The 22,500-nt window shown below is 36.7% G+C and overlaps 3 non-coding genes across 3 annotated transcripts; 1 reads left to right on the forward strand and 2 right to left on the reverse strand.

Moving 5' to 3' along the window:
- The first annotated feature begins 844 nt into the window (after positions 1 to 844).
- TRNAR-ACG lies at positions 845 to 918 on the forward strand. Its single transcript has one exon. It is a non-coding gene; the product is annotated as a tRNA-Arg (tRNA).
- Positions 919 to 1,191: 273 nt separating this feature from the next.
- Positions 1,192 to 1,263, reverse strand: TRNAN-GUU. The gene has a single exon. It is a non-coding gene; the product is annotated as a tRNA-Asn (tRNA).
- A 10,735-nt stretch (positions 1,264 to 11,998) lies between these two features.
- On the reverse strand, positions 11,999 to 12,078 carry TRNAL-UAG. The gene has a single exon. It is a non-coding gene; the product is annotated as a tRNA-Leu (tRNA).
- Between the last annotated feature and the right edge of the window lie 10,422 nt (positions 12,079 to 22,500).

The raw sequence follows: 22,500 nt of genomic DNA on the forward strand, positions 1-22,500 counted from the left end.
CGCTGGGTAGCCAAGTGCGGAGAGGATAACTGCTGAAAGCATATAAGTAGTAAGCCCACCCCAAGATGAGTGCTCTCTCCTCCGACTTCCCTAGAGCCTCCGGTATCACAGCCGAGACAGCGACGGGTTCTCCACCCATACGGGGATGGAGCGACAGAAGTATGGAAATAGGATAAGGTAGCGGCGAGACGAGCCGTTTAAATAGGTGTCAAGTGGAAGTGCAGTGATGTATGCAGCTGAGGCATCCTAACGAACGAACGATTTGAACCTTGTTCCTACACGGCCTGATCAAATCGATCAGGCACTTGCCATCTATCTTCATTGTTCAACTCTTTGATGAAAAGATGAAAAAACCAAAAAAAAGCTCTGCCCTTCCATCTCTTGGATAGATAGAGAGGGAGGGCAGAGGCCTTTGGTGTCCCTTTCAGTCAAGAATTGGGGCTTCACAATTACTAGCCAATATTTATCTCATGCCTTTCCTCGTTCATGGTTCGATATTCTGGTGTCCTAGGCGTAGAGGAACCACACCAATCCATCCCGAATTTGGTGGTTAAACTCTACTGCGGTGACGATACTGTAGGGGAGGTCCTGCGGCAAAATAGCTCGATGCCAGAATGATAAAAAGCTTAACACCTCTTATTTGACTTTTTCACTATTTTGAAATAAGAAAAAGATCCAAATCTAAAATGCAAAGGTCGTCTTATTCAAAACCTCAATCATCACATCCCCTCTCTCCCACTTCACACCTCGGAACGCACTGTTCTTATAGAGAGAAAGGCGCTTTCCCATCTTCTTAACCTGAAATGAAGGGGTACCCCCGGGAAGAGATCCAGTGGAGACAGCTGGGCCTGTAGCTCAGAGGATTAGAGCACGTGGCTACGAACCACGGTGTCGGGGGTTCGAATCCCTCCTCGCCCACAGCCTTCCAAAGGGGGAAGGGCCTTTACTTTCCCCCTGAGGGTAGGAAAATCATGATCGGGATAGCGGACGTAAAGCTATTGAACTTAGGTATGCTCTTTCCTTTTGTCGAAGTGGAATCGTAGAACAGAATGTGATACGATGAGATAGAATGCAATAGAAATAGAAACAAGGATAGCGAACGGGTTACCTACTCCTAAGGGTCAAAGCAAGCCCTTTAATTCAATTCTTTATTCTTACATTAAAATTCTTACATTAAAGAATGAATAAAATCTCCCCAAGTAGGATTCGAACCTACGACCAGTCAGTTAACAGCCGACCGCTCTACCACTGAGCTACTGAGGAACAAGGGGGGATTCGACCTCCTAGAGTTCAACTCCCGCTCTCAACCCATGAACAATATGAGTCCGAAGCTTCTTTCGTAACTCCCATAATTTCTTCGTAGTGGCTCCGTTCCATGCCTCATTTCATAGGGAAGCCCAAAGTGGCTCTATTTCATTCTATTTCACTTCCTAGCACTTCCTATCATTTAATATCCATCCCTTTGGTCTTATTGACATAAGAGATGTCATTTATAGTCTATCTCTTTCTATATATGGAAAGTCAAGAAATTCTCATCGAAACATCGAGAAATTGTGCATATAGAAAACTCTAAAGAAAGAAAAAAAGGAGACCCATGCCATGATTTTCAAATCTTTTCTATTTAGTAGTCTAAGTTTCTCGATGAGGATAATTAATTCGGTCGTTGTGGTCGGACTCTATTATGGATTTCTGACTACATTCTCCATAGGTCCCTCTTAGATCTTCTTTCTCCAATCTTGGATTAGGGAAGAAGGAGATATTCGCGACTACTGGCGATTTCATTATGGGGCAGCTCATGATCTTCATATCGATCTATTATCCACCTCTGTATCTATTCTTTCTTAGCTAAACAGGTGGAAGATCTATCCAATTTGGTTATATTATATCATGGACTCGAAAAACGGATCTGAATTTGACTGAAATGCACGATCTTCACAGGTATCACTTTTCACGATACCTAAAAGGTGGAATAGCGATTTTCGAACCATTTCCTATAAGAGAATGGTTTCCATTACTTTGAGAAATGGATTCTTATATCAAACTATAGCTATTGCATTAAAGAAGAAAAGAAACTAATAGAAGTCGAAGACGCGGAATGATAGTGAATAGAGAGAAAGATTCTTCTGATTTTCTTGTTTCTATCTACTAGACGCCGTAGAGAATTGAGAATTTTCATGTCTTTCAATTCTCGTACTCGTAATTGGAAAGTTATGGAAGGAGACCCATCATTTTGCAATGAAAACAACATATAAAACTCTGGACAATTTCGAAATCAGGCCAAGCGTCTTAATACATATGCAAAAAAATTCATTATTGGCCCACCATTGATTAGAAGATTTAGCTTGTATGAATCGCTATTGGTTTGATACGAATAATGACAATCGTTTCAGTATGTTAAGGATACAGATGTATCCACAATTCATTTAGAGTTACTTAATAGTCTATTTCTTATACCATATCTCTATCCCGTGAAATTCTCGAGCCAAAAGATGGATGCATATGCTGTGTTTCATTTTGCTAAATGATATCAATTAAATGGTGTATCAATTCCATAAATTGCATATAGCAATAAATAAATCAGCAAAATTCTTTCTAATATTTTAGATAGAAGAAACATTTCTTCTATCTAAAATATTAGAAAGAATGTACCCTTCTATCCAAATCCAATTTGCATCGATAAAATAAATCCAAATTCCAGTAGTAGATGAATAATTGCAAATTTGTGTGTTGTACGAGATTAGAATAACTTCAAAATAACTGACATAATTTTGTATTTTTCCTGATCAGAAAAATACATGAAAAAGAAAGGAGGTAGAAAAATTTTTGGATTTATGGTTAAAGAAGAAAAAGAAGAAAACAGGGGTTCTGTTGAATTTCAAGTATTCAGTTTCACCAATAAGATACGGAGACTTGCTTCACATTTGGAATTACACAAAAAAGATTTTTCATCGGAAAGAGGTCTACGAAGACTTTTGGGAAAAGTCGACGTTTGCTGGCTTATTTGGCAAAGAAAAATAGAGTACGTTATAAGAAATTAATCGGTCAGTTGAATATTCGGGAGCAGTAATTTAATCGTTCAAATTTTTTTCTTGTTTTATTATTTTTTTAGTAGTCTTATAGTAGTCTTAGATTTTTCATTTTGATGAGCCTCGCTTTGAGGAATTCATGGAATAATCCATTTTCATGGAATAATGAATTAAGGAAGAAAGGATATGAGTCTACCGCTTACAAGAAAAGATCTCATGATAGTCAATATGGGCCCTCAACACCCATCAATGCATGGTGTTCTTCGACTGATCGTTACTCTCGATGGTGAGGATGTTATTGATTGTGAACCCATATTAGGGTATTTACACAGAGGAATGGAAAAAATCGCGGAAAACCGAACTATTATACAATACTTACCTTATGTAACAAGGTGGGATTATTTAGCTACTATGTTTACAGAAGCAATAACAGTAAATGCACCAGAATTCTTGGAGAATATTCAAATACCACAAAGAAGCCAGCTATATTAGGGTAATTATGTTAGAATTAAGCCGGATAGCTTCTCACTTGCTATGGCTTGGACCTTTTATGGCGGATCTCGGCGCACAGACTCCTTTTTTCTATATTTTTAGAGAGAGAGAATTAATATATGATCTATTTGAAGCTGCTACAGGTATGCGAATGATGCACAATTACTTTCGCATCGGAGGAGTAGCCGCGATCTACCTTATGGATGGATCGATAAATGTTTAGATTTCTGTGATTATTTTTTACGCGGAGTTGTTGAATATCAACAACTTATTACACAGAATCCAATTTTTTTAGAGCGAGTTGAAGGAGTAGGTTTTATTAGCGGAGAAGAAGCAGTAAATTGGGGCTTATCGGGACCGATGTTACGAGCTTCTGGAATACAATGGGATCTTCGTAAAGTAGATCCTTATGAGTCTTACAACCAATTTGATTGGAAAGTCCAATGGCAAAAAGAAGGGGATTCGTTAGCTCGCTATTTAGTACGAATTGGTGAAATGAGGGAATCCATCAAAATAATTCAACAAGCTGTAGAAAAAATTCCTGGAGGACCTTATGAAAATTTAGAAGTCCGACGCTTTAAGAAAGAAAATAATTCTGAATGGAATGATTTTGAGTATAAATTTCTTGGTAAAAAACCTTCGCCCAATTTTGAATTGTCAAGACAAGAGCTTTATGTAAGAGTAGAAGCCCCAAAAGGTGAATTAGGGATTTATCTAGTAGGAGATGATAGCCTTTTCCCCTGGAGATGGAAAATCCGTCCACCCGGGTTTATTAATTTGCAAATTCTCCTCAGCTAGTTAAAAAATGAAATTGGCTGATATCATGACGATAATTAGGTAGTATAGATATCATTATGGGGGAAGTTGATCGTTGAAATGATAATAGATAGGGTAGAGGTAGAAACTATCAATTCTTTTTCGAAATTGGAATTATTAAAAGAAGTCTATGGACTGATATCGATTCTACCCATTTTGACCCTCCTTTTGGGAATAACAATAGAGGTACTCGTAATTGCTGGTTAGAAAGAGAAAATCTGCGTCGATACAAACGTATTGGTCCTGATATGCTGCCCCTGGGCCTGCTTCAAGCTGTCCCTGGGCCTTCTTCAATCTATAGCAGATGGGACTAAGCTACTTTTTAAAGAAGATATTCTGCCATCCCGAGGAGATATTTCTTTATTTAGCATTGGACCCTCTATAGCAGTCATATCAAGTTTTATTAAGTTTTTTAGTTATCCCTTTGGGATATCATTTTGTTTTAGAGCCGATCTTAGTATTGGTGTTTTTTATGGATTGCCATTTCAAGTATAGCTCCTATTGGTCTTCTTATGGCAGGATATAGCTCAAATAATAAATATTCTTTTTCAGGCGGTCTACGAGCTGCTGCTCAATCCATTAGTATGAAATACCATTAACTTTTTGTGTGCTAGCAATATACCTATGTGTGATTCGTAAAATAGATCTTTTTCCTATAAAATCCATTAACTATTTATATTCCTTTTCTTATTTAGTATTTGGGTTGGTAAGTTAAACTAGATAGCTATATGAGTGAAACAAAACAGCTTATAAATTTGTAGTAAAAAGAAAAAATCTCATTTCCTACGTACAAGAAAAAAGTGGAAGTAAACATAAGCAGTGTAAACTCTTTATCCCAAGGTTGATATTTTTTAATTAGTCATCATATCTTGAAGCGGCCAAGAATAAAGGATTCACGATATGGAATTCCATTAGTAGAATACTCCTAGTTATTACTATAACTTAATAATCCATAAGAAGAATCCACCAAAAGTTAGTGAAGGGTTAGGAACACTAAAGTACATAAAGGATTAGTAATGGAAAATCTAAAACATTAGAGATTTTTGCCCATAAAAGGAATCATAATAAGGACTTGCAATTTGTAGAAATTATCAAGTAGTACTTTCTTCGGATTCCGATCCAGAGTATGTTCCCATTCACTTGTTAAGGAAATGGCTATCAAGAACGAATTAACCCTTTATCCATTTTTCTTTTTAAATACCCCCTCCCTGGAGGAAAGAAGAATAGTAAAAAAGATATGGAGTGCACTAGAAAAAAGTCATTATTTCCTTCCTCTATCCATATTCATGCAGAATTGCTCATGAACTAATACCCAACTCTTTCCATTTATTAATTGAATTCCTATAACAAGTAACAAGTGTTTTATTCCAAGATTAAGTTATTACTGAACAAAGAATTTTCATTATATTATAAAGGATGAGATCAATTCGGAAGCGCTTTTTCTTATTCTAGCAGACGGAATTCCTTTGGTCTAATTTAGGACTTTCAAATCTATTTTATTTTATCTAATTCTATCTACGCCCCCGGGGCTAGGAACAAAACAGTCCTTTCCTTTTTCTGATCATAGAGAAGCCGTATGAAGCTAAGGTTTCATGTACGGTTTTGAAATAGCGGTGGGAACTGTGATGTTATCACCGACTATGATTATCTAACAGTTCAAGTACAGTTGATATAGTTGAAGCACAGTCAAAATACGGTTTTTTTGGATGGAATATTTGGCGTCAGCCTATAGGTTTTCTGGTTTTTTTAATTTCTTCTTTGGCAGAATGTGAAAGATTACCCTTTGATTTACCAGAAGCGGAGGAAGAATTAGTAGCAGGTTACCAAACTGAATATTCCGGTATCAAATATGGTTTATTTTATCTTGTTTCTTACCTAAATTTATTAGTGTTCTTCTTTATTTGTAACAGTTCTCTACTTGGGCGGGTGGAATTTATCTATTCCCTATATATCCTTTTTTGATTTTTTCCAAATGAATAAAGCAGTTGGAATTTTGGAAATGACAATGGGTATATTTATTACATTAACTAAAGCTTATTTATTTCTCTTCATTTCTATCACAATAAGATGGACTTTACCGAGGATGAGAATGGATCAGTTATTAAATCTTGGATGGAAATTTCTTTTATACCTATTTCCCTGGGCAATCTCTTATTAACAACCTCTTCTCAACTTGTTTCACTATAAATAAGATAATACAATAATAGTAAGAATATTTTCAACACAAAAGCTCTCTCAAACAAGAGAAAGAAACATATCTTTTTCATAGATATTTAGAATGAATATGTTCCCTATGGTAACTGGGTTCATGAGTTATGGTCAACAAACAATACGTGCTACAAGGTACATAGGTCAAAGTTTCATAACTACCTTATCCCACACAAATCGTTTACCTATAAGATTCACTACCCTTATGAAAAATCAATTACACCAGAGCGTTTCCGAGGGCGAATTCCACTTTGAATTTGATAAATGTATTGCTTGTGAAGTATGTGTATCGCGTATGTCCGATAGATTTACCCGTTGTGGATTGGAGATTTGAAAAGGATATTAAAAGAAAACAATTTCTTAATTATAGTATTGATTTCGGAGTTTGTATATTTTGTGGCAATTGTGTTGAGTACTGTCCAACAAGCTGTTTATCAATGACTGAAGAATATGAAATTTCTACCTATGATAGTCATGAATTGAATTACAACAAATTTCTTTAAGTCAGCTACCAATCTCATTAATGGGAGATTACACAATTCAAACAATTAGGAATTCGTCTGAAAGTAAAATAAACAAAGAAAAATCTTCGAATTCAAGAACGATTACTGATTACTAAACTTTGATTTTGTCTTTTTGTTATAAAAATATAATAATTCTTTATTAAACTTTAAAATTAAACTATAAAGAAAAACGAAAAACTAATGCTTATTGGAAATTATTTCTTATTTTAAATCAGACTAGATTTTCGTGATATAATATAATTTATAACTATACAGTTTATACACCAAAAAATACCCTAATCCTTTTTTCCTTCCTTGAATCCTTTAGTTTTAGTCAGTTCATGAAAAATTTTATACTATTAATTTCTTTATATCCATAATGGATTCACCTGGACCAATACAGGAGATTCTTATGCTATTTGGGGGATTTGTTCTTCTACTAGGGGGTATAGGAGTAGTATTACTTACCAACCCCATTTATTCTTCCTTTTCTCTGGGATTAGTTCTTGTTTGTATATCCTTATTCTATGTTTTATTAAATTACTACTTTGTAGCTGTCGCACAACTTCTTATTTATGTGGGAGCCATAAATGTCTTGATCATATTCGCTGTAATGTTCGTAAATGGCTCAGAATGGTCTAAAGATAAGAATTATTGGACTATTGGAGATGGGTTCACTTCACTCGTTTGTATAACTATTGTTTTTTCACTAATGACTACTATCCCAGATACGTCGTGGTATGGAATTCTTTGGACTACAAGATCAAACCAAATAGTAGAACAGGGTCTCATAAATAATGTTCAACAAATTGGAATTCATTTAGCAACCGATTTTTATCTTCCGTTTGAACTCATTTCCATAATTCTTCTAGTTTCTTTAATAGGTGCAATTACTATGGCTCGGCAATAAGAAAACTTAGAAAAAGTACAAATTATAAGAATTGCAAATCTAAAATAAATAACTAAAGAATCACAATTTTGATTTAGTAAAATCCATCTACTGCCAACAAATACCTCCTTTTTTTTTTTTTTTTCTTTTGTTGTGTAATTGTTCTATTGTAATTAATTGAATCGGTTCAATTCTTGCCCTCATATTGAAATGAATCGAGATTGATAAGGAGTTAGTTAATGATGTTTGAACATGTACTTTTTTGAATGTCTATTTTTTCGATTGGTATCTATGGATTGATCACAAGCCGAAACATGGTTAGAGCTCTAATATGTCTTGAACTTATACTGAATTCAATTAATCTAAATCTCGTAACATTTTCTGATCTATTTGATAGTCGCCAATTGAAAGGAGATATTTTCGCAATTTTTGTTATAGCCCTTGCGGCTGCTGAAGACGCTATTGGACTATCCATTCTTTCTTCCATCCATCGTAATAGGAAATCCACTCGTATCAATCAATCTAATTTATTGAATAATTTGACATAGAATCCTCTAAACAAAGGCGCGCGTATTAACATAAATAGAAATCAATACTATTTTCTTAGTATTATTTGAGAATATCCATTTTTAGTAGATTATTGCATAGTATTCTTTTTCACTTAAATGATTTTTTGTATTTGTAATTCATTGATATTGCAATTTGAATATTGCAATAATTTATATTGAAAAGACGATAGCCAATTTATTGGCTAATTCGAATTCGTCTGTACAATTCGTAAAATTCTTTCTTATTTCTTATTGTTGAAATCCAAAATTAAAGTCTCTTGGCTCTCTTCACGCTTTATCACAAACAGATTAAAAAATAGTTTTTTATTTTTGAAGTTTGGATAAACCATTGCTTCGTATGGTGTCTACAATATAGATGACTCATTATAGTACTAATTTCATTTTTAGCAGATCGAAAAATTTTATGTTGAAAAGAAAAATTTATAGATCCGATGTCATATTCCATAAAAATTTATGATACATGTATAGGATGCACTCAATGTGTACGAGCTTGTCCAACATATGTATTAGAAATGATACCCTAGGATGGATGTAAAGCCAAGCAAATTGCTTCCGCGCCAAGAACCGAAGATTGTGTTGGTTGTAAGACATGTGAATCTGCCTGCTCGACAGAATTTTTAAGTGTCCGCATTTATTTAGGGCCTGAAATAACACGTAGCATGGCTCTATCTTATTGATACGTTACAAGAAACTTCACTCGAATCGTCTGATTCCTCTTTACCGAAGAAGCATGTGCTCGAAATAATCAAGCACGGGCTTTTCTGGTCAAAACGTATCTTGTCTTTATCACTTTATCATGAGTTATTTTCCTTGGTTAACAATACTTGTTGTTTTGCCGATATTTGCAGGTTCATTAATTTTCTTTTTACCTCATAAGGGAAACAAATTCATTAGGTGGTATACTATATCTATTTGTTTATTAGAATTCCTTCTAATGACTTATGTGTTCTGTTATCATTTCCAACTGGAGGATCCCTTAACCCAATTAAAGGAGGATTATAAATGGATAGATGTCTTCGATTTCCACTGGAGATTGGGAATCGATGGACTTTCATTAGGATCTATTTTATTGACAGGATTTATCACTACTTTAGCAGCTTGGCCAATTACACGGAATTCGCGATTATTCTATTTCCTGATGCTCGCAATGTATAGTGGTCAAATAGGATTATTTTCTTCGTGAGACCTTTTACTTTTTTATCATGTGGGAGTTAGAATTAATTCCTGTTTACTTAGTTTTATCCATGTGGGGGGGAAGAGGCGTCTATATTCAGCTACAAAGTTTATTTTCTATACTGCAGGCGGTTCCATTTTTTTCTTAATCAGAGTTCTGGGTATGGGCTTATATGGTTCCAACGAACCAGGATTAGATTTGGAAAGATTAATTAATCAATCATACCCTGCAACCTTGGAAATACTTTTATATTTTGGCTTCCTTATTGCTTATGCTGTCAAATTGCCGATTATACCCCTACATACGTGGTTACCAGATACCCATGGGGAAGCACATTATAGTACATGTATGCTTTTAGCGGGAATATTATTAAAGATGGGAGCATATGGATTGATTCGGATCAACATGGAATTGTTACCTCATGCTCATTATCTATTTTCGCCCTGGTTAGTAATAATAGGAGTGATCCAAATAATCTATGCAGCTTCAACTTCTCTTGGTCAACGAAATTTCAAAAAAAGAATAGCTTATTCCTCTGTATCTCACATGGGTTTCATAATTATAGGAATTGGTTCCATAACCAACATTGGACTCAATGGAGCTATTTTACAAATATTATCCCATGGATTTATTGGTGCTACACTTTTATTCTTGGCAGGAACCGCTTCGGATAGAATGCGTCTTGTTTATCTCGAAGAACTAGGGGGAATATCTATCCCAATGCCTAAAAATTTTACCATGTTTAGTAGATTTTCAATGGCTTCTCTTGCCTTACCAGGAATGAGTGGTTTTGTCGCAGAATTAGTAGTATTTTTTGGACTAATTACTAGTCCAAAATTTCTGTTAATTCCAAAAACACTAATTACTTTTGTAATGGCAATTGGAATGATATTAACTCCTATTTATTTATTATCTATGTTACGCCAGATGTTCTATGGATACAAGCTATTTAATGTTCCAAACACAAATTTTGTGGATTCTGGACCACGAGAACTCTTTATTTTAATCTGTATCTTTTTACCAGTAATAGGAATTGGTATTTATCCAGATTTTGTTCTCTCCCTATCCGTTGACAGGGTAGAGGCTCTCTTATCCAATTATTATCCTAAATAGATTTGCTTTGTTTTACTCGTCTGCTCTATTAATGCAGAAATAAGTAAAAAAAAGTATAATTAGATCCATCTCGAATTTTTGAGAACCCTTTGAGAAGGCGTTCAAGGGGTTCTCAAATAAAACATAAAAGTAAAAAACCTTCATTTCATGAAGGTTTTATTTTTATGTAATCATTTAGGTGTTAATGTAAACGAACCAAAACTATGTAAGCCTATTCCTAATAGATTTATACCAAAATAACAAATCAAAATTATAAGAAATCCTATCGAAGCTATAAGTGTAGAATTCATACCTTTCCAATTTGGATTTGTTCTACTATGTAAATAAATTGCGAATATGGTCCAAGTAATAAATGCCCAAGTTTCCTTAGGATCCCAATTCCAATAGGATCCCCAGGCCTCATTAGCCCATACTGCTCCACAAAGAATACCTACGGTTAAAAGGGTAAATCCTAGGCTAATGACACGATAACTCCAAGAATCCAAACGCTCCGTTAATTGATATTTGTAATAATTTGGAAATGAAGGGACAGAGGTTCTTTTTAAAGCACTTCTTTTTGCATAAAAATATTTAATATCACTAAAGAAAAATGTTTTATTTAAAACATTTTTTTTCTTTTTAGAAAAGAAATGGAAATTATTTCGAAATCTAATGATTAGAATAGCGGCAGATAATAAGGATCCGCACAAAAGAGTTGCATAGCTTAATAACATCATACTGACATGCATCATTAACCACTGAGATTGTAGAGCAGGTACTAGTATCGTGGATTGATGCATTTCAGTTAAAAGACCCGATGTGGCAAAGCATTGCGTTAAAATAGTACTTGGCGTAGTTATTGTGCTTAAATCATTTTTAGAGTTCTGTATTTTAGGAATGGTATGAAGAATATACAGGGCCCATGAAAGGAAGATCAATGACTCATATAAATTACTTAATGGAAAATGTCCCGAGGAAGCCCAACGAGAAACTAAGAATCCTATTATAGAGAAAAAAGTAACTATCATTCCTTTTTTTGACGAATCACGTAATCCTCCAAGTTCACGAACTAATAAGGTTATAAAATGAATCGTACTCAATTGAAATCATTGAGAAAGAGATATGAGTTAGGATATGTTCTAAAGTTGCAAATAGCATAAGGGGAAGGTCCCATTACGAAATTGTAAATTTCGAATTGATTTCTAATCTATTGTATTCTTTTTCAAGAATGCCGCCACTCGGATTCGAACCAAGATGCTTGAGCACTGCTTCCTAAGAGCAGCGTGTCTACCAATTTCACCATGGCGGCTAACTTCAAATAATAGGTAACTTAAAAGAATAATAACTATTATCTTGGGAATCATCGATATAGGGAAAGTCCATAAAATTTAGGAACATTAGAGTTTTCATTAAAATAGACTTCGTTTGGTAGTATCGTTTCCATTTTTTTACAATAAGCTCTTGCTTTGCCCAATAGAAACACAAACACTGCTTGAAAGAGTTGGAACTTCTTTTTTCTAACATGCAATTATAGAACTAATTTTTTCTAATTAATTTCTCGTTTACATTTTGAAAATTCTTTCAATACAATGAAAAAAATCCCAAAGGGTTTCTATTTAATGATGAAATTAAAATGGATAAATATAAAAGGCTTTTTTGGATTTTTTTAAAACTTTCTAGAATGAAAGTCTTTATGCTCTTATTAATAAGATTTACTAACCTTATGATTTTGGAGAAGATAGGTTGAAGTTGTAGGTCCTATTGTAAGAATACTCCACTTTTCATAATTTTCATAATAGAATATGAGGATTCTATTATGAAAATTATGAAAAGTTCATTGATAGGAAAAGAATACTTAGCACACAGTATACCAAACACAACTTTTTTTTCTTGTATATATAAGATAAGAGGGGTTTTTTGTTCTAAGAATATTGTACTGAGTAATTCGACACATAAAAGTACATTCAAAGAAGAATCAAAATTATTAAATAATTGGAATTCTTTTTGATAAGTCAATTCATATTATTCCAAAATTTTATTATTTGTTTGTTGCCCAAAAAAACCCTTTGGTTTTGGATGCTCATTACCGCTCGAAAATGATCTTGATTTTACTAAAGAATAAGATTGTACTATGGAAAAATAAGTCTTTTTCTTCCAGAATATTTTTATGAATACGCTTTTTTGACATTGAAGTACGTTTTTTTGGACCTGCCATTCAAAAAGGAAATTACTTTTTTCTAGTTGTATGTGAAATACATCTATTGCTGGAAATCAATCCTTCTTTCTTCTTTTTATTAGTATTTATACTTAGATACTGAAAGATAGTTAAATTTAGAATTATTTTTTACTTCATTTTGTCTAATGCGGATAAGACAACAATAACTTTTTAACATTTTTTCTTTATATATTTTGTACTAGTTTTTTAATAATATATAATATATAGAAGGGTTTCTCATTTAAATCTATTTATATCTATTTATATATCAAGTATACTTCATATATAGATATATGGTATGGAAGCCTATCCCCCATATAAGATAAGACGGGGGGATAAAAAGAAGGGAAAATGAAAATAGTTAATTAAGTTCAGAATGGTAATCCATAGGAAAGGAATTCCAATCAAAACAAAAAATACTGAGTCTCTTAAACAAGACATTCTAAAACTTAGGTAATTTATAGTCATTAGGATAATTTCTTATAAACATAGGGTTTCATTGGAATTCACTCAATCAGTTAATTATGGAACAAGAGAGCTGTTTCACCTTTGTTTTAAAGAAATATAAAAATAAATTATGAATAGAAAGTAAAATGATTCCAATTTTTTTATTTTTATAAATATCTTTATTTAGTTAATAAAATAACTACGTAACGAAGTTATTTTATTAACTTTTTTAATTTAACCAACTAAACCCATTCTTAATTTTTAATTGTTACAATGAGATAAATTTTGGAAAAATTAAGAATTTCAGTATTTTTTCTTATTCTTTTTATTTATTCTTTCAGAAAGAGATAAGAATTGGTTTGGTGAATTCGAAACAATTTTATAGAAAAATTGAAGTAAAAATTGAAGTAAAAGTTGCAATTTCTTTTCTTATGGAACATACATATCAATATGCATGGGTAATTCCTATTCTCCCACTTCCAGTTATTATGTCAATGGGATTTGGTCTTATTCTTATTCCGACAGCAACAAAAAATCTTCATCGCATAAGGGCTTTTCCTAGTGTTTTACTCTTAAGTATAGCTATGGCATTCTCAGTTCAACTGTCTATTCATAAATGGAAGTTTGATCTATCAATATCTATGGTCTTGGACCGTCAATAATGATTTTTCTTTAGAATTTGGATACTTGATTGACCCACTTACTTCTATTATATTAATACTAATTACTACTTAGGAATCCTGGTACTTATTTATAGTGATGGTTATATGTCTCACGATGAAGGATATTTGAGATTTTTTGTTTATATAAGTTTTTTCAATACTTCCATGTTGGGATTGGTTACTAGCTCCAATTTGATACAAAAATTTTTTGGGAACTCGTGGGAATGTGTTCTTATTTATTGATAGGCTTTTGGTGTAACTAATTGTGTAGGCGATTTTGGTCTATTATTAGGAATTTTAGGGTTTTTTTGGATAACAGGTAGTTTAGAGTTTAGGGATTTGTTCAAAATAGCTAATAACTGGATTCCTAATAATGGAATTAATTCTTCACTTACTACTTTGTGTGCTTTTTTATTATTCCTTGGTGTAGTTGCGAAATCCGCACAATTCCCTCTTCATGTATGGTTACCTGATGCTATGGAAGGGCCCACTCCTATTTCGGCTCTTATACACGCAGCAACTATGGTTGCTGCGGGAATTTTTCTTCTAGCTCGACTTCTTCCTCTTTTCATATCTTTACCTTTGATAATGAGTTTTATTTCTTTAGTAGGTACAATAACACTATTCTTAGGAGCTACTTTAGCTCTTTCTCAGAGAGATATTAAAATAAGCTTAGCCTATTCTACAATGTCTCAATTGGGTTATATGATGTTAGCTCTAGGTACAGGTTCTTATCAAGCTGCTTTATTCCATTTGATCACTCATGCTTATTCAAAAGCTTTATTGTTCTTGGGATCCGGATCCGTTATTCATTCAATGGAACCTCTTGTTGGATATTCACCAGATAGAAGTCAAAATATGGTTCTTATGGGCGGTTTAAGAAAATACATTCCAATCACAAGAACTACTTTTTTATGGGGTACACTTTCTCTTTGTGGTATTCCACCTCTTGCTTGCTTCTGGTCCAAAGATGAAATCCTTAGTAATAGTTGGTTGTATTCGCCCTTTTTTTGGAATAATAGCCTCCTTTACTCCAGGATTAACTGCCTTTCATATCTTTAGGATATATTTACTTACATTTGATGGGTATTTGCGTGTTCATTTTCAAAATTACAGTAGCACTAAAGAGAGTTCCATGTATTCAATATCCTTATGGGGAAAAAGGATACCCAAAGGAGTGAATAGGGATTTCGTTTTATCAACAACGAAGAGTGGAGTTTCCTTTTTTTCACAAAATATACCAAAAATTCAAGGTAATACAAGAAATAGGATAGGATCCTTTACTACGTCTTTTGGGGATAAAAACACTTTTGCCTATCCGCATCAAACGGGAAATACTATGTTATTTCCTCTTCTTATATTACTACTTTTCACTTTGTTCATTGGATTCATAGGAATCTCTTTTGATAATGGAGGAATTGATAATGAAATAGCAGAGTTAATCATATTATCAAAGTGGTTAGCTCCCTCAATAAACTTTACCCAGGAAAGTTCTAATTTTTTTGTAAATTCATATGAATTTATTACTAATGCAATTTCTTCTGTAAGTCTAGCTATCTTTGGTTTACTCATAGCATATATCTTCTATGGATCCGCTTATTCTTTTTTTCAGAATTTGGATTTAATAAACTCTTTTTACAAAGGAAATCCTAAAAAGAATTTTTAGATCAAGTAAAAAAATATACAGTTGGTCATATAATCGTGGTTATATAGAAATTTTCTATACTAGGGTCTTTACCCTCGGTATAAGAGGGTTAACCGAAGTCACGGAGTTTTTTGATAAGGGTGTTATTGATGGAATTACCAATGGAGTGGGTCTTGCTAGTTTTTGTATAGGAGAGGAAATTTGTGACGTCCCTGATTCAATCGTATACTAATCATACACGCAAACGTGTATGATCAAGATCAGGGACTCACGGGAAGATATCACAACACAACTCTACAAATAAATAAGTCATACAAGCATCATATTACAAGCCAGGGCCACGAAGGCTCGAATACAAGAGCTCGATCATAGACGAGTCAGCGGAAGCAACAATATCTGAGTACAGACATAAGTTAAACAAGTTTGCCTTAAGAAGGCTAGCACAAACTGGGATACAGATCGAAAGAGGCGCAGGCCTCCTGCCTGGGATCCTCCTAAACTACTCCTGGACGTCGTCAGCGGGCTGCACGTAGTAGTAAGCACCCCCAGTGTAGTAGAAATCGTCGTCGACGGTGGCGTCTAGATCCTGGGCTCCAACATCTGGTTGCGACAACCAGGTAGAAGGGAAAGGGGGAAAAGGGAGAGAAAAGCAACCGTGAGTACTCATCCAAAGTACTCGCAAGCAAGGAGCTACACTACATATGCATGGGTATATGTGTAAAGGGGCCATATCGGTGGACTGAACTGCAGAATGCCAAAATAAGAGGGAGATAGCTAATCCTGTCGAAAACTACGCTTCTGGCAGCCTCCGTCTTGCAGCATGTAGAAGAGAATAGACTGAAGTCCTCCAAGTAGCATCGCATAGCATAATCCTACCAGGCGATCCTCTCCTCGTCGCCCTGTTAGAGAGCGATCACCGGTTGTATCTGGCACTTGGAAGTGTGTGTTTTATTAAGTATCCAGTTCTAGTTGTCATAAGATCAAGGTACAACTCCAAGTCGTCCTGTTACCGAAGATCACGGCTATTCGAATAGATTAACTTCCCTGCAGGGGTGCACCACATAACCCAACACGCTCGATCCCATTTGGCCGGACACACTTTCCTAGGTCATGCCTGGCCTCGGAAGATCAACACGTCGCAGCCCTACCTAGGCACAACAGAGAGGTCAGCACGCCGGTCTAAATTCTATGGCGCAGGGGTCTGGGCCCATCGCCCATTGCACACCTGCATGTTGCGAGGGCGGCCGGAAGCAGACCTAGCCTAGCAGGCGTTCCAGTCCAATCCGGCGCGCGCCGCTCAGTCGCTGATGTCACGAAGGCTTCGGCTGATACCACAACGTCGAGTGCCCATAACTGTCCCCGCGTAGATGGTTAGTGCGTATAGGCCAGTAGCCAGACTCAGATCAAATACTAAGATCTCGTTAAATGTGTTATCTTAAAATAACCGCGAACGCCGACCAGGGCCAGGACCACCTCTCTCCTAGGTGGTCTCAACCTGCCATGTCACTTCGCCACAAAGATCCACTCAGAGGGCCATCGGGACAAACGTCCTTTCGGACCCAATCCGTGAATCACTCGCGGGTACTCCTACGAGCCGACCCGCCTTTAGTCACCACAAGTATCATATATTATGTATAAGTATATACCCGTGATCACCTCCCGAGTGATCACGGCCCGATAGTATAGCATGGCAGACAGACAAGAATGTATGGCCACTGATGATAAACTAGCATCCTATACTAAGCATTAGGATTGCAGGTAAAGGTAACAACAGTAGTAGTAAGGACAGGCTATGCATCAGGATAGGATTAACGGAAAGCAGTAACATGCTACACTACTCTAATGCAAGCAGTATAGAGGAGAGTAGGCAATATCTGGTGATCAGGGGGGGGGGCTTGCCTGGTTGCTCTGGCAAGAGAGAGGGGTCGTCAACTCCGTAGTCGTACTGGGTAGCAGCGGCGTCGATCTCGGTGTCTAGCGAGAGAAGAGGGGGGAGAAACAATAAATATAATGCAAACAAATGCATGACATGGCAAAGCGTAAAGCTAGGTGTGCCCTAACGCGGTACGAGGTGGTCCTGGTGAAGGGGGAAAACATCGGGGAAATTATCCCCGGTGTTTCGCGTTTTTGGACAGATGAACCAGAGGGGGAAAGTTGTGTGTTTACTATGCTAGGGATGCGTGGCGGACGAACGGGCAGCGTATCCGGATTCGTCTCGTCGTTTCGAGCAACTTTCATGTACAAAGTTTTTTCAGCCGAGCTACAGATTAAAAGATATGATTTTCTAAAAATTTTATTAATTTTTGAAATTATTTTTAATTCAAAAATAATTGCTAGGAGCAGCCAGCACAGTGTACACAAAAGTGTACCCAGTGACTCACAGGTGGGCAGGGGGCACCCAGTTGACCAGTCAACGTTTGACTGGTCAACAGGGGGTCCCCTCCTGTCATTGACTGTTTTAGTTAATTAGGGTTTAGGTTAATTAGTTTAAATAGTCAGGCTTAATTAGTTGTTTTACTTTAATTAATCAAAATTAAATACTTTAATTAATTCTTTAATTAATTAATTAAGTTTAATTAAGTCAATTAATTACTTAATTATTTAATTAAGTCAATTAATTACTTAATTACTTAATTATTAATTTTATTTATTTATTTTTTAAATCCCTTTTTTGTTAAAACGTTCTGGGGCTGGGGCCCCTTTGTCAGTGGGACAAAGGCCTATCGGGGCGGGTACGATTGCTGGGGCGCTACAGGCGCCCGACCCGTACGAGGCCCAAGCGGGCGACGGCGCGTCGCCGGAGGTGGCTGCAGCCACTGTGGAGCGAGGCGGCAATGGTGCAGTGGGTCCGAGCGGGACGAAGGACGACGAGGGCGCGCCCTGGGCGTAGGTGGAGCAGCAGCAGCGGCCGGACGGGCGACAGCAAACGCAGGGCGGAGGGGCAGTGCGGGCGCGCGTGGGTGCAGCGAGCGGGGTGGCTGGCGGCATCGAGGGGGGCTACAGCACGGGCGCGCAGGGGAGAGCAGCACAGCGGGCGCAGCGGCTCACTGAGGAGCAGGGGTGCGGCCATGCGCCGGGCGCGGGCGTCGGGCACATGCAGACGAACCCGCAGCCAGAGTGCGAGGCGAGGCCGCCGGGCGCCGCGGGCGGGCAGAGCCCGGGGGGCGCGACCGGAGGCAGGTGCTGAGGGCGGCGGCCGGGGAAAGGCTGCACGGCAGAGGCGAAAGCGGGAGGAGGGGCGCAGAGCGGCGAGCAGGGGCGGGGCTTGCAGGGCGAGCGCGGCGGCTGCAACTAGGCGAGCGAGGCACGGGCGAGAGCCGTGGTGAGCGCGGCGCGTGCGCGAACGGCGCGTAGGCGGGGCAAGCGGGAGCAGCGGCGGGGGTCCTCACCAGGATTCACAGGGCAAAGGCAGCGGGGCGCGGGGAGCGACGTGGGGAAGAGGACGAGGACGACGGGGACGGAAAGGAGAAGCAGGCCGGCGGGGAAGAGGCACCGGCGAGGTCCTGGCTGCCGGGTCGTCGGGCTCGAGGCACGGCGTCGGTGGGGATCGATCCCGATCCAATCTGGATCGGGAGGGGGAGATGTGGCGTCGGGTTAGGGTTTGGGGGAGGGAGTGGATAAGGGAGTGGGGGCGCGGGGTGGGCCGGCCCATTCGGGCGGCTGGGGGCCCGCGTGGAAGGCCAGCTGGGCCAAAAGGCCCAGTGGGGGGGGGGGCTTTTTTTTCCTTTTTGTATTTCTTTTCTGTTTTCTGTTTTGCATTTTCTTTTATTTTCTTTTCTGTTTTATTTCATTTTAAATTATTTAGGCATTTTATAAAAATGTGTTTGCTTTATTATAATTACTCATGCATTTAACATCACACCCCGAACATTTTAATTTAATATTTTGAAAACTTTGTCGCTTGACATTAATTTGAATTTGGATTTGAAAAGGTTTCGAATCATTGCGAGTTTAGCAACAGTAACCGAGGTGTCATGGAATGATCAGCGTGGGATTACTGTAGCATGATTATCTGGGCGTTACAAAATTAAATATGTAGGGGGGGTCGAATCTCGTCTTATTTATTCTTTTTTCATGTTATGTATCTGTGTTTTTATTCTTTTTTCTTTCTTAAGTTAAGGAATTTACAACAAGTCTCTTGCAAAAATAACTATCCTATCCCTTTTCTACAATCCCTCTATATCCTTGTTACATAAGGTAGGTATTGTATAATAGTTCGGTTTTCCTCGATTTTTTTCCATTCCTCTGTGTAAATATCCTAATATGGGTTCACAATCAATAACATCCTGACCATCGAGAGTAACGATCGGTCGAAGAATACCATGCATTCATGGGTGTTAAGGGTCCATATTGACTATCATGAGATCTTTTCTTGTAAGCGGTAGACTAATATCCTTTCTTCCTTAATTCATTATTCCATGAAAATGGATTATTCCATGAATTCCTCAAAGTGAGGCTCATCAAAATGAAAAAACTAAGACTACTAAAAGAATAATAAAACAAGAAAAAAATTTGAACGATCAACTTACTGCTCCCGAATATTCAATTGACCGATTAATTTCTTATAATGTACTCTATTTTTCTTTGCCAAATAAGCCAGCAAACGTCGACATTTTGCCAAAAGTCTTCGTAGACCTCTTTCCGATGAAAAAACTTTTTTGTGTAATTCCAAATGTGAAGCAAGTCTCCGTATCTTATTGGTGAAACTGAATACTTGAAATTCAACATAACCCCTGTTTTCTTCTTTTTCTTCTTTAACCATAAATCCAAAAAAAATTCTACCTCCTTTCTTTTTCATGTATTTTTTATCAGAAAAAATACAAAATTATGTCAGATATTTTGAAGTTATTCTAATCTCGTACGCACACAAATTTGCAATTATTCATCTACTACTGGAATTTGGATTTATTTTATCGATGCAAATTGGATTTGGATAGAAGGGTACATTCTTTCTAATATTTTAGATAGAAGAAATGTTTCTTCTATCTAAAAGATTAGAAAGAATTTTGCTGATTTATTTATTGCTATATGCAATTTATGGAATTGATACACCATTTAATTGATACTCCCTCCATTCCACAATGTAGTGCTTCCTCTATCCACGTGCTTCAACTTTGACCGTATATTTAACTATCAAGACCGATTGCGGCGGGAGCAAAAATTATATCAGTGAATTCGTATTTGAAAGAAGTTTTCAATTATATAATTTTTTTCTCTCGCCGCAGTTGGTCTCGTTGGTTAAATTTATGGTCAAAGTTTGACCTTGGGAAGCGAGGGTGCACTATATTTTGGAATGGAGGGAGTATCATTTAGCAAAATGAAACACAACATATGCATCCATCTTTTGGCTCGAGAATTTCACGGGATAGAGATATGGTATAAGAAATAGACTATTAAGTAACTCTAAATGAATTGTGGATACATCTGTATCCTTAACATACTGAAACGATTGCCATTATTCATATCAAACCAATAGCGATTCATACAAGCTAAATCTTCTAATCAATGGTGGCCCAATAATGAATTTTTTTTGCATATGTATTAAGACGCTTGGCCTGATTTCGAAATTGTTCAGAGTTTTATATGTTGTTTTCATTGCAAAATTATGGGTCTCCTTCCATAACTTTGCAATTACGAGTACGAGAATTGAAAGACATGAAAATTCTCAATTCTCCACGGCGTCTAGTAGATAGAAACAAGAAAATCAGAAGAATCTTTCTCTCTATTCACTATCATTCCGTGTCTTCGACTTCTATTAGTTTCTTTTCTTCTTTAATGCAATAGCTATAGTTTGATATAAGAATCCATTTCTCAAAGTAATGGAAACCATTCTCTTATAGGAAATGGTTCGAAAATCGCTATTCCACCTTTTAGGTATTGTGAAAAGTGATAGCTGTGAAGATCGTGCATTTCAGTCAAATTCAGATCCGTTTTTCGAGTCCATGATATAATATAACCAAATTGGATAGATCTTCCACCTGTTTAGCTAAGAAAGAATAGATACAGAGGTGGATAATATATCGATATGAAGATTGGAATCGCCAGTAGTCGTGAATATCTCCTTCCTCCCTAATCCAAGATTGGAGAAAGAAGATCTAAGAGGGACCTATGGAGAATGTAGTCAGAAATCCATCATAGAGTCCGACCACAACGACCGAATTAATTATCCTCATCGAGAAACTTAGACTACTAAATAGAAAAGATTTGAAAATCATGGCATGGGTCTCCTTTTTTTCTTTCTTTAGAGTTTTCTATATGCACAATTTCTCGATGTTTCGATGAGAATTTCTTGACTTTCCATATATAGAAGGAGATAGACTATAAATGACATCTCTGATGTCAATAAGACCAAAGGGATGGATATTAAATGATAGGAAGTGCTAGGAAGTGAAATAGAATGAAATAGAGCCACTTTGGGCTTCCCTATGAAATGAGGCATGGAACGGAGCCACAACGAAGAAATTATGGGAGTTACGAAAGAAGCTTCGGACACATATTGTTCATAGGTTGAGAGCGGGAGTTGAACTCTAGGAGGTCGAATCCCCCCTTGTTCCTCAGTAGCTTAGTGGTAGAGCGGTCAGTTGTTAACTGACTGGTCGTAGGTTCGAATCCTACTTGGGGGATTTTATTCATTCTTTAATGTAAGAATTTTAATGTAAGAATAAAGAATTGAATTAAATGGCTTGCTTTGACCCTTAGGAGAAGGTAACCCGTTCGCTATCCTTGTTTCTATTTCTATTGCATTCTATCTCATCGTATCAC

This window comes from Triticum urartu, chromosome 4 (assembly GCF_003073215.2).
Source record: "Triticum urartu cultivar G1812 chromosome 4, Tu2.1, whole genome shotgun sequence".
In the NCBI taxonomy this organism is placed as follows: domain Eukaryota; kingdom Viridiplantae; phylum Streptophyta; class Magnoliopsida; order Poales; family Poaceae; genus Triticum; species Triticum urartu.